The following is a 20,207-nucleotide window of genomic DNA, read 5'->3' on the forward strand; positions in this document are numbered from 1 at the left end:
ATATAGGCCGGTGTAAGTTTGGGCCTGGCGCAATGTGTGAAGGCCCCAATCATTCGGGCCCAAGAAAGACATAGGCCGGCCCAATTGTGGCCCGCTAAAAACCTGGCCCGTTAGAGTCAAATGTCTCGGCCCGGTCGACTACATCTGATTTTTTTCAGATCTCGAATGATGGTAGTAACTAGTAGGAATTAAGAACAAACCTACTCTATACAATAAAGAAATTACAGCATAGTAACTAAGAATAAACCTACACTGTACAATAAAGGATTTAAGGTATATTACATCCACTGGGCATCGAAGTTCGCCACCAGTGATCATAAAGCGCAACGAAGAAGCAGATTACAAAAACTGGGCACCATTGCAGCGTAACAAAATAACACTAAACCAAGACCACTTCCAAGACAGTTCAAGAAAGGTTAGCCTTGCGGGGGAACTGTTGCGCAAGTTGCTGAGCAAGGTTGTGAGACGGCCTAGCATGTCGGTCATAGCTTCTAGGTGTAGCTGTTTAGCGATGAAGTTCTCATTGGTGTTCTCCGCAATCTTTCTTAGAGATAGGACTTCAAGTCAAAGTTGAGTTGCAGAATGCCTTTCTTCTAGAACTTGGGACCGAAGAAGTCAAAGTGATTCAGACAAGGAATTTTGTGAGCTTGTCTGACTGTTAGTCTCAAGTAACTTGAACACTGCATCAAGACAAGACTTTGGGGTTGTCTCGCTATCTTCAAGATGTTTTGCCTTCTTTGCTGCAATGTATGTTGGGTTTGTCTCACAGCCTTCAGCAGACTTGTCCATGCCATCAGGCATATCACCATGAAACAAAGCAGAGAGATGACAGGTTATGCACGTGTATAAATAAAGATGATAACTGTTCTGTCAATTCTGTCCAATTTCAAATTAGAAAATAAAGAGTAAGTTCAAAATATCAATAGCATAATTTGGCATTGTTCATAATGCGGGGAGCTTCACCACACTACTGGATTACCATGTCAACATAACAAGCATAGATGAAGGGCAAAGAAAATCATTGTATCTATTTTGGATAATGTGCATGGCATGTTGTTCATATCATCAGCCACATCAGTAAGATAAAACAGGAGATGACAAGGTGCAAACGTGAGCTGCTTCACCACACACTAGATCCACAAAACCAAGCATACATATAGGGAGTATTAAGTAATGTGCATGGTATGGATAAGAAATTTGGTTTTACAAGTAAAACTTAGAACTTACGGTTCTTACGAACATGCATTTTGGTAGAAACAGCAAACTAAACAGCAGTAAACGATAGGGAGTATGAGCAAATTAAACAGCAGTTGAGGATAAAGGCTTTAGAAGGACTGACTTACATTAACAGTTAACACCGGCTTTATAATGCCCTTCTCCATGTCAAGGGAAGGATAACTCAAGAATTTCAGCACAGAATCTTCTTCATAAGCATTGCCTGTACTCTACATTTTATAGAGAATAATTATAGATATGATAATACTGGAAGGGATAGAGGATAATGAAGATAAGATGCAGATTGATGCTACATAATCAACTACAAATCCCTAGAAGTACAAGCGTTAGAGGACAAAATGTACTGACAAGAGCAATGGGCTACACTTCTACACTGGCATTGTCTGTGTATTCTACTTGTTGGTAAGATTAAATATAGATCTGATCTTTTTTAGTAAATGGTGGGCGAGGGAGATAAGATGCAGAATGCTACAAAATGAACCAATCCTTCTTCCCATAATACAAGAGTGTTTTGAACACTGGTGTACTATACAAAACATTCTTATATTATGGGACGGAGGGAGTAACTGTTAATGTAAGTACAGTGATAGACCACGTTCAGTCCTTACAAGAGGACTGCAGAGCTAAACCTCTTCAAAAGCATTGGGTTGATTCTAAATTTGTGTAAGAGTACATACGGATCTTATAATGTCCACCAAATGGACGATTACAAGGCTAACATGTGCAGTGATGCTACATAATCAAACATGCCCACTTTGGTCGCAAAGTATGTGCCTCGAGTGCACAACTTCACGCTTAAAATACCATGGGAAGCTATGGGGGCCTACCAGCTAGGTGACAAGCAGCCGGGTCAACCGAACCGTGGCCAAACGCATCTTAGGACAGGCATAAGTACCATGAAGGACCTATTGGGCATCAAGCCAATATAGTGCAGCAACTTCTCAAGACTGTCTCTGAACGGGCCCTTTGGCCGATAATTATCCCTCCAAAGGAGTCCTTGCTCCACACAGAAGCAAAGGTGTAGACATTCTATAGGGCATAGTTGGGACATCAACCCACATATCAAGGCCCTGTGTAAACCTTTTTGTCGATGCAACAAACCCTGGATCTGTTGCCTAGACTATGCACAGCCATGGGAACAAGATTATGGCATCACGCCATACCAGAGTACAGAAGACCAAGATCTTCGAGGGACCAACATGCAGATCAAGAGGACCAAGGTCAAGCCAGAGAAGCAAGATACCACCAAGAGAAATGCCTCCCTTGTCGGGCAGACAAAGCTCGGCAAGGGTGTCGGTGTCAAAACCGGCGGATCTTGGGTAGGGGGTCCCGAACTGTGCGTCTAAGGTTGATGGTAACAGGAGGCGGGGGACACGATGTTTACCCAGGTTCAGTCCCTCTCTATGGAGGTAATACCCTACTCCCTTCTTGATTGATCTTGATGAATACGAGTATTACAAGAGTTGATCTACCACGAGATCGTAATGGCTGACACCCTAGAAGTCTAGCCTATATGATTATGATTGTCTCTACGGACTAAGCCCTCCGGTTTGTATAGACACCAGAGGGGACTAGGGTTGTACAAAGTCGGTTACAGAGAAAGGAATCTTCATATCTGGGTGCCAAGCTTGCCTTCCATGCCAAGGAGAGTCCCATCTGGACACAGGTGAGAGTCTTCAATCTTGTATCATCATAGCCATCGGTCTGGCCCATGTCAATAGGCCGGACAGCCGAGGACCCCTTAATCCAGGACTCCCTCAGTAGCCCCTGAACCAGGCTTCAACAATAAGGTGTCCGGCGCACAGATTGTCTTCGGCATTGCAAGGCGGGTTCCTCCTCCGAATACTCCAAAGCATCCTTCAAACACAGAAAACGTGTCTGGCTCTGCAAAACAAGTACCACACACAACCGCTGAGAGTATAAAATTTCACAAGTCTAATCCGCTAACAACTTTTGGTAGCGTGACATCACGTCGCCGCCCGGCAATTATTTCAAACCGTTTTTTAGCCTGCCGCTCCATATTTCGAGATGCGGTTTCACTGGCACGTCTTGTCAAAGTACAGATCGTGTCCCCTTATTGCAGGATTCTCATCAATACGGGCATGGGTAACCCAACCGTCGGCATGACCCTTGGGGAATAGGCAAGTTTTAAGGTGAGTGGGGAGGAGCTTGATATTCACTGCCTTTATAAAGAGATAAGGTTTTACTCCTTTCACCCACGCCTTCTCTCTCTCTGCCTCCCCCATTCTGGAGCTCCAGTGCCCAAGTTCTCATCTTTTCTACCCCAAGAAAGCACTCCAACCATGTCCGGATCCGGAGCGCAGGGCTAGTCAATGGCCTCCTCTATTAAGGAGAAGGACATTACCAAGCTCCGGGAGGCTGGGTATTTGGCAAAGGAAATCGCCCATCAGCTTCCAGCCAAGGGACAGATCGTCCCCACCCCAGAGCCCCATGAGAGGGTGGTGTTCATATCCCACTTCGTCCGCGTGCTGGGATTCCCTCTCCACTCGTTCGTCCGTGGACTCATGTTCTACTATGGGCTAGATTTCCATGATCTAGCCCCAAATTCTTTCCTCAACATCTTGGCATTCATTATCGTGTGCGAGGCCTTCCTCCGCATCCCACCCCACTTCGAATTGTGGTTAAAGATCTTCAATGTGAAGCCGAAGGTGCTGAGTGGCCAACAGGCAGAGTGCGGAGGCGCCATGGTGAGCAAGATGCCCAACGTCACATGTCCCGAAGGCTCCTTTGTGGAGATCGTCAAAGGATAGCAACAAAAGTGGTTCTACATCACAGAGCCGCGCGACACCACCTGGGCCAGGCTCGCGAATTCCGGTCTGGAGCCCCGATGCGGCTCACCTCCCGGCCAGAGAAGGGCCTGGACTGGTCTTCGCCGGACGAGCTGACAGTGCTTCAAACGCACAACAGGAGCATGATAGACAAGAATATCAAGCTTGTCAATGTGATCCAGGTGATGCTTGTTCGCTGGATCCTTCCGTGCCAAAGCCGGACTTGCCATTTGTGGGAGTACGATCTGGCCAAGCACTAGACCTTGCAGCAGTTCTCTAGCACTACGCACGAAGACATCTGGAAGGTGCTTTTCAAGTCTAGCGAGACATGGCTAGATACAACCGAGGACCGTGGGCACAACTTGGTCCATCCCGCTAGTCCGGTAAGTTTTTTCATGTTTTCAAGGTGTGTCCTTTACTTGCATACTCGAGGAAGACGCCTAAGCCTCCCTACTGATTCTCTCAGGGCTGGACAAAGAAGGAGGAGTGGATTCACTGTCCGGCTCCTCTACCCGAAGACCCACCAATTCCACTTATGACAAAGATGTTGGTTCTGGCGCCCTATCAAGCGTCGGAGAAGAAGGCCAAGGGGACCGGAGGTGGCTCCGCCGCAAGCGTGCTTCGGACATGACGTCATAAGACACCGAGACTCACTCCTCTGCCGCCAAGGATCAAGAGGAGGAGGAAGGCAACTCTCCCCGTGAGGGGGGAAGGAAGAAGAGGGCGGCCTCCACAAATCTGGAGGCAGAGGCGTCCAAGAGGGGCAAGGGTTCCCTCGTGGATAACTATGTGTGGGACATCGACAGCAACCGAGAGCGGCGCTCCCGAGACAAGCCCCTGGCCAAATCGTGAGTACTCAAAAACTCGGATGCATTCATATATCTAGCCTCTCTCCTCCATAGTCTTAACATGTTGAATCATGCATTTGCAGTCTGGCTCGGTCCGACCTTGAGCGGTCCTCATCTTCGGGAGATTTGCTGGACCCGGAGGTGATGGACAGCGGGTCCCTTCCAGCGGCCTCCTCTCCCAAGGCCATGGATGGCACCGAGGCGTTGTCCCGAAGGATCCCAGGCCAGGGAGAGACTCAGGAGGCCGTCAGGGCGGCCCAAAGGGTGAAACCTCAGCCGCCGGACACATGGGGGGGGGGGCAAATCCCCATGGAGACTAGCGATGGGGGGCCTATTCAGTTCGGCCCCCAGCCAAATACGGCCCCGAAGACCTATGCGGCTCCGAAACCCGGCAAGCAGCCTCCTTCAAGAGGAGGAGGTGCGCCAATTCCGTCGGTGACCTCTATCCATCCAGAGGCGTGGGACACTCTAATGGAAGCACTGCGAAGTGCTTCAATTGTTGAGGAACACCGTACCCTTATGGGTACGGTGGTTGAGAGGATTCAGTCTTCGAAGAGCGGACTGACCAAAGCCTGCACAAGCCTTCTAACAGGCTTTGAGGTAAGCAACACAATTATGTAAAAAGAATGTCACAGTATAGATAGTAGCTCCTGAGACTCTGTCCGGTGTTCGGAAAGAAAAGCCGAACAGAGGATCAAACAATTTTTGCACGAGACTAATCTGACATGTCTATGTGAATAAGCAGGCGTCGTTGTTGGCTGCGACCTCTCATGCTGCTGAGGTCTCTGGACTGAAGCAGAGTCTGGAGTGGGCCGAGAAGAGCTCGGTCGTGTGAAGAAATAGCTGGAAGACAATCAAGGTATGCAATAACTTTGTCTATATTCAGTAAGGATGGATGATTTGTGCTGACTAAAGTGCCATGATATTTATTAGGAGCGGTGACCAAGGTGGAGACCCTCAAGAAGGCGCTGGCCGAGGCCGAGGAGAGAGCGGCCAAGGAACAAGCCACCCGTGAAAAGCATAAGGCCAGGGTCAGGGAGGTCCAGCAGGAGCTCCAAGACGCCGTGAAGAAATGTGAGTCCTTGGAGCACAACATTGCGGATCAAGAGTCCGAACTTGCCAAGGCCCGCCAAAGCGCACACGATGCCTGGGTTGAAGCCCAGGGCGCCCTCTAGGAAGTCCAGGAGCCAGAAAAATCACGGCGGGTAAGGCCTTTATTATGTAGAGCAAATATGTGAAGAAAAGGTTCCTCTTACTGACCCAGATTTAGAGTTCTCTAGGGGCGTTTGCAGATCTGCCACGCAGCGCAAACGCTGCGGAGTTCTTCCGAGCCGAAGAAGGGAGCTCCATGGAGAAGCTGTTTTGGTCGCAATACCTTGCGCCAGAACATCCGGTGCCCTTTAGCGATCGGCTAAAACAGCTGGTCGAACTGCATAGGGAGGCCGAACTAGCCATGAAGGATTTATAATCCGGCTATGGCCTACCGAAGCCATACCCTGCAGCTACTTCAGGCTCGTGAAGCGGCTGGTCAATGCCTGCCCTCAGCTTGATGTCATCAAGTGGTCGGTCTACATCGGAGGCGCGTGAATGGCCTTCACCCGAGTCAAGCTACATTGGGTGAAGATGGACACCATGAAGCTTGTGACCGATGGACCGCCGGCGGGCAAGGAGCACCGCACGCCCGAGCGGTATTTTGACAATGTCTTGGAGGGATCCCGCATTGTGGCGGGGCAGTGTTCAAAAGACATTATATTTGAATGAATTCGTTCATATTGTCCCTTTCTATATTATGAAACAGAGTCGTTATGTAATATAATGCCTGTTATTTAAAATTTTACCTCCTGTGTGGCCGTTTTATTAAATCTGAGAGTTGGCCAGTCATCGGCTTCAGCCCCCACGTAGGCAGTACGGGGGTGTTCGGGATGAATCTAAACACTCTTTATCCCAAAGTTTTGGTCCTTAAAGGAAGTGTTTAGCGCAATGAACCAGGCAATCGGACTATGTGGCTTTATCACCCTCACTTAGCCATAGGAGTTTGACAATAAAAATTGGGGTGCTGTAAACACATGATCGGATAAAAACCAACTCACCGCATAATGCGAAAAAAAATGCAAAAGATTTGTAACCTCTCGAACAGCTGACCGGCTCACGCCGCATCATGACAGTCAATTTTCGGCTTTCTCTACTGAGGTGCTCATCCGGATAAACCAGGACACAATCGCAGTAGTTCTCCCTTTACTACCCTAGTCGATATAGTGGAGCGTAAGGTAGTAAGCACATGAGCCGGGCAACCCAACTATTGACTAAAGATATGATTAGGAGCCGATGCGTATAATGCTAAAGTTTGGGGTACCGAACTATACTGTAAAAAAGTGTTCAGAATTTGTTGTCGTATTATGGGGCGTAATGAAGCCCCTGGCAAATTAAGACATACCAGAGTGTACGGGTGCAATTTATAAGAATGTCAAGAAAAAGAAAAATGAAGCAATATGCTAATGCCGCAGAAATTGGGCCGCAAACTATTTTCCATTATAGTCTGATTAATACGTTAAAGCATATTTGTACATGTAGTGCAATAAGCAACAGGGCTATTTAACATGCCACAACCAAGGGAGAGTTGTGTGCGGCTCTTTAAAACAGGCATAACGATTGTTTAAAGAGACCACCTGGAAATTCCCTTATACGTCAACGCTTCTTGCCGTCTTGGTTTATCCGTCCCTTGATAGGATCCGACAATCAGGCCGCCAGGAAAGGCCTGGAAAAAAACAAACCTAAAAAGAAAAAAACGTGAAAGTATGTGGGTCCAGGGGAGGTTGAACCGTATTATGGACCATGATCTAAGTGTGCCTCCGTCTATGCCCATGGTATTTTGAGTGCGTAGTTATGCACGCGTGCTACCTCTTGAGCACTGCGTTGGTTTTCCCTTGAACAGGAAAGGGTGATGCAGCAAAGTAGCGTAAGTATTTCCCTCAGTTTTTGAGAACCAAGGTATCAATCCAGTAGGAGGCTCCTCAAAAGTCCCTCGTACCTACACAAACAAATAAGAACCTCGCAACCAATGCGATAAAGGGGTAGTCAATCCCTTAACGGTAACTTGCAAAAGTGAGATCTAATAGAGATAAAAAGATAAGATAAATATTTTTGGTATTTCTATGATATAGATTGGAAAGTAAAGATTGCGAATAAAGATAGATCGGAAACTTATATGATAAAAGATAGACCCGGGGGCCATAGGTTTCACTAGTGGCTTCTCTCAAGATAGCATACGTATTACGCTGGGTGAACAAATTACTATCGAGCAATTGATAGAAAAGTGCATAGTTATGAGAATATCTAGGCATGATCATGTATATAGGCAGCACGTCCGCAACAAGTAGACCGAAACGATTCTGCATCTACTACTATTACTCCACACATCGACCGACTCCTACCTGCATCTAGAGTATTAAGTTCATAAGAATAGAGTAACACGTTAAGAAATATGACATGATGTAGAGGGATAAACTCAAGCAATATGATATAAACCCCATCTTTTTATCCTCGATGGCAACAATACAATATGTGCCTTGCAGCCCCTGCTGTCACTGGGAAAGCACACCGCAAGATTGAACCCAAAGCTAAGCACTTCTCCCATTGCAAGAAAGATCAATCTAGTAGGCCAAACCAAACTGATAATTCGAACAGACTTGCAAAGATAACCAATCACACATAAAAGAATTCAGAGGAGATTTATATATTTCTCATAGATAAACTTGATCATAAACCTACAATTCATCTGATCTCGACAAACACACCGCAAAAAGAGTTACATCGAATAGATCTCCAAGAAGATCAAGGAGAACTTTATATTGAGATTCAAAGAGAGAGAAGAAGCCATCTAGCTAATAACTATGGACCAGAAGGTCTGTGGTAAACTACTCACAACTCATCGGAGAGGCTATGGTGTTGATGTAGAAGCCCTCCATGGTCGATTCCCCCTCCGGCGGAGTACCGGTGAAGGCTCCAAGATGGGATCTCGTGGATACAGAAGGTTGCGACGGTGGAAATAGTTTTTCGTGGTGCTCGTGGAGGTTCTCAGGGTACGTGGATATATATTGGCAAAGGAGGTAGGTCAGGGGAGCCATGAGGGGCCCACAGGAGTGGGGGGGTGAGCCCACCCCCCTAGGGCGTGCCCTCCTGCTTCGTGGCTGCCTCGGTTGCTTTTTGACGTCCACTCCAAGTCTCCTGGATTGCGTTTTTTCTAGAAAGATTGCTCATGAAGGTTTCATTCCATTTGGACTCCGTTTGATATTTCTTTTCTTTGAAACACTGAAATAGAAAAAAACAGCAAATTGGGCTAGGCCTCCGGTCAGTAGGTTAGTCCCAAAAATGATATAAAAGTGTAAAGTAAAGCGCATAAACATCCAAAACAGATAATATAATAGCATGGAACAATCAAAAATTATAGATACATTGAAGACGTATCAAGCATCCCCAAGCTTAATTCCTGCTCATCCTCAAGTAGGTATATGATAAAAACAGAATTTCTGATGCGGAATGCTACCTAGCATAATCCTCAATGTAATTTTCTCTATTGTGGCATGAATGTTCAGATCCAAATGATTCAAGACAAAAGTTCATATTGACATACGAAATAGTAATACTTCAAGCATACTAACAAGGCAATCGTGTCTTCCAAAATAACATGGCTAAAGAAACTTCATCCCTACAAAATCATATAGTTAGGTTATGCTTCATTTTCATCACACAAAATACTCCAATCAAGCACAACCCCAGTTTTAGCCAAGCAATTGGTTCATACTTTTTAATGCGCTTCAGTTTTTTTCAACTCTCACGCAATACATGAGAGCGAGCCATGGATATAGCACTATGGGTGGAATAGAATATGATGGTGGAGGTTGTGTGGAGAAGACAAAAAAGGAGAAAGTCTCACATTGACGAGGCTAATCAACGGGCTATGGAGATGCCCATCAAGTGATGCCAACATGAGGAGTAGGGATTGCCATGCAATGGATGCACTAGAGCTATAAATGTATGAAAGCTCAACAAAAGAAACTAAGTGGGTGTGCATCCAACTTGCTTGCTCACGAAGACCTAGGGCATTTTGAGGAAGCCCATCGTTGGAATATACAAGCCAAGTTCTATAATGAAAAATTCCCACTAGTATATGAAAGTGACAACATATGAGACTCTCTATATGAAGAACATGGTGCTACTTTGAAGCACAAGTGTGGAAAATGATAGTAACATTGTCCCTTTTTATTTTCTTCTTTTTTTGGGCCTTTCTTTCTTTTTCTTTTTTTATTGGCCTTTCTTTTTTTAGTTGGCATTTATTTTTAAGGGACAATGCTCTAATAATGATGATCATCACACTTCTCTTTATTTACAACTCATGAATTACAACTCAATACTAGAACAAAATGTGACTCTATATGAATGCCTTCGGCGGTGTACCGGGATGGGAAATGAATCTAGAGTGACATGTATGAAAATTATGCATGGTGACTTTGCCACAAATACGATGTCAACTACATGATCATGCAAGGCAATATGACAATGATGATGCGTGTCATGATAAACGGAATGGTGGAAAGTTGCATGGCAATATATCTCGGAATGGCTATGGAAATGCCATAATAGGTAGGTATGGTGGCTGTTTTGAGGAAGATATAAGGAGGTTTATGTGTGATAGAGCGTATCGTATCACGGGGTTTGGATACACCGGCGAAGTTTGCACCAACTCTCAAGGTGAGAAAGGGCAATGCACAGTATCGAAGAGGCTAGCAATGATGGAAAGGTAAGAGTGTGTATAATCCATGGACTCACATTAGTCATAAGGAACTCATATAATTATTGCAAAAAGTTTTATTAGCCCTTGAAGAAAAGTACTACTACGCATGCTCCTAGGGGGGAGGTTGGTAGGAGTTAACCATCACGCGCCCCCGGCCTCCACACATAAGGAAGGCAATCAAAAGAGCACCCCATGCAACAAATTTGTTACACAACTTTTACCATACGTGCATGCTACGGGACTTTCCAACTTCAACACAAGTATTTCTCAATTTCATCATTACCCAACTAGCATGACTCTAACATTACCACCTTTATATCTCAAAACAATTATCAAACATCAAATTGATCAGAGCATCCAATTCACTTCCTATGATAGTTTTTATTATACCCAACTTGGATGCCCATCATTCTAGGACCAATTTTATAACCATAGCAAATACCATGATGTTCTAAAAGACTCTCAAAATAATATAAGTGAAGCATGAGAGATAAAAAATTTCTACAAAATAAAACCTCCACCGTGCTCTAAAAGATATAAGTGAAGCACTAGAACAAAATTATCTAGCTCAAAAGATATAAGTGAAGCACATTGAGTACTCTAATAAATTCCAAATCATGTGTGCCTCTCCCAAAAGGTGTGTACAGCAATTATGATTGTGGTAGACTAAAAATCAAAGACTCATATCATACAAGACGCTCCAAGCAAAACACATATCATGTGGCGAATAAAAATATAGCTCCAAGTAAAGTTACCGATAGACGAAGACGAAAGAGGGGATGCCTTCCGGGGCATCCCCAAGCTTAGGATTTTTATTGTAATTGAATTATCTTGGGGTGTCATGGGCATCCCCAAGCTTAGTCTCTTGCCACTCCTTATTCCATAGTCCATCAAATCTTTACCCAAAACTTGAAAACTTCACAACACAAAACTCAACAGGAAATCTCATAAGCTCCATTAGTGTAAGAAAGATAAACCACCACTTAAGGTACTGTAATGAACTCATTATTTATTTATATTGGTGTTAAACCTACTTTATTCCAACTTCTGTATGGTTCATACCCCCCGATACTAGCCATAGATTCATCAAAATAAGCCAACAACACACGAAAAACAGAATCTTTCAAAAACATAACAGTCTGTAGGAATCTGTAACTTTAGAATACTTCTGGCACCCTACAAATACAACCAAAATAGGAAGTCCTGGGAAATTTGTCTATTGATATACTGCAAAAAGAATCAACTAAAAATCTCGTTTCTGTAATTTATTACAATTATTCTTGTGCGCGCCAAAGTTTCTGTTTTTCAGCAGAATCAAATTAACTAGCACCATAGGTTGTCCTATAGGTTCTACTTGGCACAAACACTAATTAAAACATAAAACCACATATAAGTACAGGCTAGATGAATTATTTATTACTAAATAGAAGCAAAAAGCAAGGAACAAAAATAAAATTGGGTTGCCTCCCAACAAGCGCTATCATTTAACGCCCCTAGCTAGGCATAAAAGCGAGAATAGATCTAAGTATTGCCATCTTTGGTATTCAACTCTTCGATAGAACACTTATAACCCTTAGGAGTTTCTTTCTTTTTAGTAATGATTAAACTCCTAGGCAATAAATCAAGAGATTCATTCATAGCAAAAGGTTCCTTAATGAAAGCGAGAAAGTGGGATGAACACATATTGATTTGAGATCCGCATTTCCTTACTAGAAGATTCACCCTTATTTTTAGGAACATACATTAATTTGGCAATTTTTGTAGGAAGAGTTGGAGTATTTTTCACGGAAGAAAAGGCAGCCCCTAAGTTGTTAATAATATCCTCAAGTTTACCGATTCTTGTAGAATCTTGATCTATTCTTTTGTTAACTATAGGTTCTTGATCCTTAAAACTTCTCAGAGCAACTCCAACCTTAGATCAATATTGTGTAATTTGATTGTGGATCTTTTTATCCAATTTTTAATTAACTCAACAGTGGCAACTTTATTTTCAATAATTTCAAGCCTTTGCATCACATGTTCTACAGTTAAGACAGTTCCATTAACCAAGAGAGGTGGTGGACCAAACAAATCTAACATAACATTATAAGCATCAAAAGTGTGGATACCCAAGAAATTCCCTTCGGTAATGGCATCAAGAATACATATATACCAAGGAGTAATGCCTACATAAAAATTGCGAAAAAGAACAAAAGTGAAAGCACAAGTGCTCCCTAGGTGGTTTTGGTAATTAATGACAACATATCTCTTGTTGGACTAACACTTTTATCTAGTATGTTTCAGATAAGTTCAACAATGGAGTGGCATGGACTAAAGGATGTGGGAACTCCTTCAAGATGCTAAGGACAAAGGATTAGCTCAAGCTTCAAGCTCAAGACTCTTCACTTTACATTTTAGTGATCCAAGATCACATTGAGTCTATACGAAAAGCCAATACTATCAAGGAGGGATAAGGTGTTGCTTAATGAGCCTCTTGCTTCATGTGCTTAGTGATATGCTCCAAAAAACCTTCAACCACTTTCTCATATCCACATTTGTCCTAAACCTAAAGTCAAACTCAGCCCCACTGATTCTTTCTATCTGGCGCCACCGAGTTTGGGTGACTTAGCCACTGCCACAAACCCTAGGCAAATCGGTCTCACCGATAGGGATCTCGGTCTCACTGAGATGGCATTGTAATCTCTCTGTGTATGTCCATTATCAAAATCGGTCTCACCGAGTTTGAGCAATCGGTACTACCGAGATTACAATGCAAACTCTTTGGTTAACTTATTACCAAAATCGGTCCCACCGCGTTTGATAATCGGTCAAACCGAGTTTGCCCGACCAACTCTCTGGAAAGATTATTACCAAAATCGGTCCTACCGAGTTTGTGTAATCGGTCTTACCGAGATTACGTTATGCCGTAACCCTAACCAAATCGGTCCAACCCAGTTGCATTTCGGTCCCACCGAAAACCCTAATGGTCACATTATTTGCTAAATCGGTCTGACCGAGTTTAACGATTCGGTCCCACCGAGTTTGGTAGATTGTGTGTAACGGTTAGATTTTGTGTGGAGGCTATATATACCCCTCCACCTCCTCTTCATTCATGGAGAGAGCCATCAGACTAAACCTACACTTCCAGCATCCTATTTCTAAGAGAGAACTACCTACTCATGTGTTGAGGCCAAGATATTCCATTCCTACCATATGAATCTTGATCTCTAGCCTTCCCCAAGTTGCTTTCCACTCAAATCCTCTTTCCACCAGATCAAAATCCTATGAGAGAGAGTTGAGTGTTGGGAAGACTATCATTTGAAGCACAAGAGCAAGGAGTTCATCATCAACGCACCATTTTTTGCTTCTTGGAGAGTGGTGTCTCCTAGATTGGCTAGGTGTCACTTGGGAGACTCTGACAAGATTGTGGAGTTGAACCAAGGAGTTTGTAAGGGCAAGGAGATCGCCTACTTCGTGAAGATCTACCGCTAGTGAGGCAAGTCCTTCGTGGGAGACGGCCATGGTGGGATAGACAAGGTTGCTTCTTCGTGGACCCTTCGTGGGTGGAGCCCTCCGTGGACTCGCGCAACCATTACCCTTCCTGGGCTGAAGTCTCCATCAACGTGGATGCACGATAGCACCACCTATCGGAACCACGCCAAAAACATCCGTGTCTCCAATTGCGTTTGAATCCTCCAAACCCTTCCCTTTACATTCTTGCAAGTTGCATGCTTTACTTTCCGCTGCCTATATACTCTTTGCATGCTTTCTTGCTATGTGTTGTGAATGATAAACTTGTGCCTAAACTCCACTTAAATTTAAAAAAAGGCTAAAAACTGCAACTTTGGTACTTAGTGTCTAATCACCCCCCCTCTAGACACCTCTTCTCAAGGTCCTACAAGTCGTATCAGAGCATTGGTCTCCATTGACTTGGTTTAATCACCATTGAAGGAAGATGGATGAGTCTACTTTGGGCAGTCTTAGACATAGAGTGCCTATTCTTGATGGAGAGTACTTTCATGAGTGGAAAAATGAGATGCTTGTAATTTTCAATCAATATCATTTGAACAAGTACATTGCTAGTCCTTGTGCACCTTGTGTTGATCCTATGCATCCTACCCTTGATGAGTCTATTGAAATGATTAGGAATGTTAGAACTGTTAATCTTATCACTAGAGGCTTGCCTAGAAACTTGATTATAAAGCTGCCTACTCTTGAGTGTGCCTACACTATATGGAAATTTCTTGAGGAACGATTTCTTGATTATTCTTTGAAAAATCTTGATGAAATTCTCCATAAGTCTATTGCTTTGAGTAAAATGAATACTAGTGATCCTATGTTTGGTGATCGTCTATTTGAGCTTACAAATCTTATGTGTGCCAAAGGAAATGTTGGTATTATTAGTGACATTATTTCTGAAGCTATAAGAATTCATAGACAAGATTATTGTCAAACTCATTCTAATGAATCACCCTCTCTAGGATTTGATCCACCACATGACGATGTTGAACATGGATACTATGATGAGGATGATGATAGTGACTTCGACCTTGATGATGCAATGAGACATTTTGGTCTTATGGCAAATCTTCGGGGATACATGTCAGGAGGAAAGGAATGGGTCCTTGACAGTGGATGTACCGATCACATGAATGGAGATAAAGACATGTTTCGTGAGCTTGCTGATAATGATAGTCATCGAAAGTATGTCACTTTCGATGACAACTCAAAGGGTAAGGTGGTTGGCCTCGGTAAGGTGGCCATCTCACATGATAGCTCCATACAAAATGTCATGCTCGTTGAATCTCTTGGGTACAACTTACTTTCAGTATCTAGACTTGCTGATTTCGGTTTCAATGTCCTATTTACTGAAGTAGATTGCCAAGTGTTTCGTCAAGACAATCATAAAATGGTCTTTACCGGCATACGTAGAGGTGATCTTTACATTGTTGATTTCACTAAAAAGGTTCAACCTAAAACTTGCTTCATTGCTAAATCCTCAAAAGGTTGGTTATGGCATAGACGATTAGGTCATGTTGGTATGCGAAACCTTGACAAGCTTATTAAGGGAAATCATATCCTTGGAGTTAACGACGTCATATTTGATAAGGATAGACTTTGCAGTGCTTGTCAAGCAGGTAAACAGGTTGGAGGAAGGCATCCCGTGAAGAACATCATGACCACAAAGATGCCACTCGAGCTACTTCACATGGATCTCTTTGGTCCCAACTCTTACAAGAGTCTCGGTGGAAATTCTTTTGGTCTAGTTATAGTCGATGATTTTTCAAGATTTACGTGGGTGTTCTTTCTTGATGACAAATCGCAGGTTCAGAAGATCTTCAAAAACTTCGCCAGGAAGGCCCAAAATCAATTTGAAGTGAAGATCAAGAAGGTTCGCAGCGACAATGGAACGGAGTTCAAGAACGCAAATGTGGACACCTTTCTTGATGAAGAAGGGATTTCACACGAGTTCTCGGCTACGTACACACCTCAACAAAATGGAGTTTTTGAGAGGAAGAACCGGACGCTCATCGAAATGGCGAGAACGATGCTTGATGAGTACAAGACGCCGAAGCACTTTTGGGCAGAAGCGGTTGAGACAGCTTGTCATGCAACAAATCGCTTGTATCTCCACAAGCTACTCGGCAAGACGGCATACGATCTACTCACCGGTAACAAACCCCAAGTTGGATACTTTCGAGTATTCGGCTCAAAGTGCTACATTCTTGATAAACATCGTCATTCTAAATTTGCTCCTAAGTCTCATGAAGGTTTCCTACTAGGTTATGGCTCAAACTCTCACACTTACCGTGTCTACAACAATTTCACCTGAAAGGTTGAAGAGACGGTAGATGTGAAGTTTGATGAATCTAACGGCTCGCAAGTAGAGCAATTGCCAATTGATGTAGGAGACAAAGATCCTTCGGAAGCAATCCAAGACTTGTCTATTGGCAAGGTCCGTCCAACGGAGGTGAAGGAGAGTACCTTGTCTGTCCAAGTGGAAGCTTCTACTTCACGACAAGGTGAACCAAAAGTTGACACGGAAGCATCCACAAGTGGGACACACCAAGATGAAGGAAACAAGGAAGTGCATCAAGATGAACGTCAATGACCTCCTTCTCCACCACGACAAGAGAACGACAATGCCAACAATGAAGAAGGCCAAGAAGAAGAAGATGTTCAACAAAGATCCAGGCAAAAGCTTTCACGAGTTCGAGCAAGAATTGCTAAAGACCATCCCGTCGAGAAAATCTACAATGATATTCAAACCGGGAGAATCACTCGCTCGAAAACTCGTTTAGCTAACTTTTGTGAAAACTATTCTTTCATCTCTAGCATTGAACCTATGAAGGTCAAAGAAGTATTGGAAGATCCGGATTGGATAAATGTTATGCATGAAGAGCTACAAAACTTTGAGAGGAACCAAGTTTGGACATTGGTTGAGAAGCCCGACAACAACCACAACATCATCAGTACCAAATGGGTGTTTCACAACAAGCAAGATGAAGATGGACAAGAAGTTCGCAACAAAGCACGTCTCATCACCCAAGGCTACACACAAGTCGAAGGTATGGACTATGGTGAGACTTATGCTCCCGTGGCTAGACTTGAGTCCATTCGCATCTTACTTGCCTATGCTAATCACCATGATATCACCTTGTACCAAATGGACATTAAAAGTGCTTTTCTAAATGGTGAAATAGAGGAGGAAGTTTATGTTAAACAACCTCCCAGATTTGTCAATCCTAAGAAACCGAATCATGTTTACAAACTTCACAAAGCTCTTTATGGACTTAAACAAGCTCCTAGAGCATGGTATAAATGCTTGACCAAGTTCCTTATTGAAAAAGGCTTTGAAATTGGGAAAACTGATTCTACTCTTTTTACTAAAAGGGTTAACGGTGAACTATTTGTGTGCCAAATTTATGTTGATGATATTATATTTGGTTCAACTAAACCTCATTTTAGTGAAAAGTTTGGGAAGCTAATGTCGGAGAAGTTTGAGATGTCTATGATGAGTGAACTCAAATTCTTTCTTGGTTTGCAAATCAAGCAAACTAAGGAAGGTACTTTTGTCTCTCAAACTAAGTACACTAAGGACTTATTCAAGAAGTTCAATATGCAAGAATGCAAAGGTATGACTACACCCATGCCAACTAGTGGACATCTTGATTTGACCAAAGATGGTGAACCGGTTGATCAAAAGGTTTATCGCTCTATGATTGGTTCATTGTTATATGTATGTGCTTCACGTCCCGATATTATGCTAAGTATGTGCATGTGTGCACGATATCAAGCTGCTCCTAAAGAATGTCATCTTAAGGCCGTGAAAAGGATAGTGAGATACCTAATCCATACACCAAATTTTGGCATTTGGTATCCTAAGAGGGCCTCTTTCGATCTTGTTGGCTATTCCGACTCGGACTATGCCGGAGACAAGGTTGATAGAAAGTACACTTCGGGTACTTGTCAATTTCTTGGTAGATCTCTTGTGTCTTGGTCCTCCAAGAAACAGAACTCGGTATCCTTATCCACCGCCGAAGCTGAATATATTGCCGCTGGTTCATGTTGTGCTCAATTACTTTGGATGACCCAAACTCTTAAAGATTATGGGATATATGTGATACATGTTCCATTGCTTTGTGATAATGAAAGTGCTATCAAAATTCGTCATAATCCTGTGCAACATTCTCGAACTGAGCATATTGAAGTTCGTCATCATTTCATTCGAGATCATGTTGCTAAGGGTGACATTGATCTTAAGCATGTTCGCATCGAAAAGCAATTAGAGGATATATTCACTAAACCTCTTGATGAGAAAGTGTTTTGGAGGTTAAGAGGAGAATTGAACATCATTGATGCTTCAAACTTGGAGTAGAAGCTCCATTGGATACATGCAAGACATGAGCTTATGACTAATCCTTGATATTTCTCTTATGATGAAAATCTTATGTCTTGGATATATTTGTATCTTGCATGTTATCTAACCCATGTAGGTATTTGGTTGAATCAAATTCCATGAGATTGTAGCCTACTCATATCTTGAGCAATCTCTACATCACCAAGTCTCTACACAAAGGTGGTTGAATACAAGGAAGCACGAAACCATTCAAACATATCCTTTGACAAATTCTATGTTGAGTTTCATGATTGTCATTTTTGGATATACAAGTGCTCTTCCTTGCAAGAACCAACCCATGTAGGTAGATGGACTCAAATTCCAAGTGGTGCTCCAAATTCTTGATGAGCTACGTCAACCTTGAGCAACCCACGCAAGTTCAACTACATGGACAACACCACCAACCAAGGTATGTTATTCCATCTTAGAGAAGCTTTATTCCGAGTCATGAGCTAAAGCAACTTGACAAGATGTGAATACATCAAGATGCTTAAATGAAAAATGGCAACCCCATTTTTAGCTTAAATGATGAGTATGACCTATGATCAAGTGATCTCACTTGACTCCTAAGTAAATATACTCTAACATAGGTGACTTTGTCGCCGACCATCTCTAGATGAAGTTCCCTTGTGTTTTATTTTGTGTTTTTGCATTTGTTTCATGCATATTTGTTTCCCCTTTTTCAAAAAAAAAACTTCATCTAGATTCCTTGCATATCATTCAGTTAATTCCTTGCAAATCTTTGTGAGATCTTACTAGTCTAGTGAGCTGAGGTGACAAGTGTTTTCTCTGTGATGAACTCGGTTACACCGATCTGTTATTTTCGGTCCAACCGAATCTTTTAGGTACGACCGAAGCATACCACTCGGTGCCACCGACTTCATAACAGGAAAAACTCTTTGCCACATATTCTGTGTTTCTTCTAATCCAGCTCCACTCAATGAATCTTGTCCTCTACAAGCATCACATTTTTATCATTGCTTTATGTTGTGACTCAAGGATCAAACCTATTCACGACAAATTCCAGAGGGAGAGAGAGAGATTACATCTTTATCAAGCCCTTCTTGGAAATTGATGTCAAAGGGGGAGAGAGAGATCACATCAAAGCTTCTCATTTAGAGAGAGATCACATCTCATAGGGGGAGAGAGATCCTTCAGGGGGAGAGAGAGATCTCCAGGGTGAGAGGATACTTAAGTAGAAAGTATTTCTCAAGGATCCCAGATGCTTGGTGTTCAAGAGGAGAGATGTCCACATGTCTTCTTGAGGGGAAAGACATGTTCATATGTGCTTACTTGCATTAGTTTGCATTAGCTCTGTTCATTTATATCCTTCAGCTCTGATTTTCTGTTCCCTATCTTCTCCTAGTATCCCATGTTAGATTCAGGGGGAGCAAGCCATCTAAGGGAAAGAGATCATTTAAATTCATTTCATATCTTTACTCTTGAGGACATGTCTAATCCAATGTGGTACTCAGTACTCACTCTCTACATGTCATCCCAGTCTTGGTATTCTTGTGGTTTCTTCTGTTTGCTCTGGCTAGTAGATGCATCTGTGTTATCTAACCTTGTTTTCACAGGTTGATTCCATCCTAAGCCAACTCAAGACTACAAGGTAAGTATATGCATCACAATCATGTGTATGAGGAATTCTTGCTGATGTACAT

Source organism: Triticum dicoccoides, chromosome 4B (genome assembly GCF_002162155.2).
Source record: "Triticum dicoccoides isolate Atlit2015 ecotype Zavitan chromosome 4B, WEW_v2.0, whole genome shotgun sequence".
NCBI classification, from domain to species: domain Eukaryota; kingdom Viridiplantae; phylum Streptophyta; class Magnoliopsida; order Poales; family Poaceae; genus Triticum; species Triticum dicoccoides.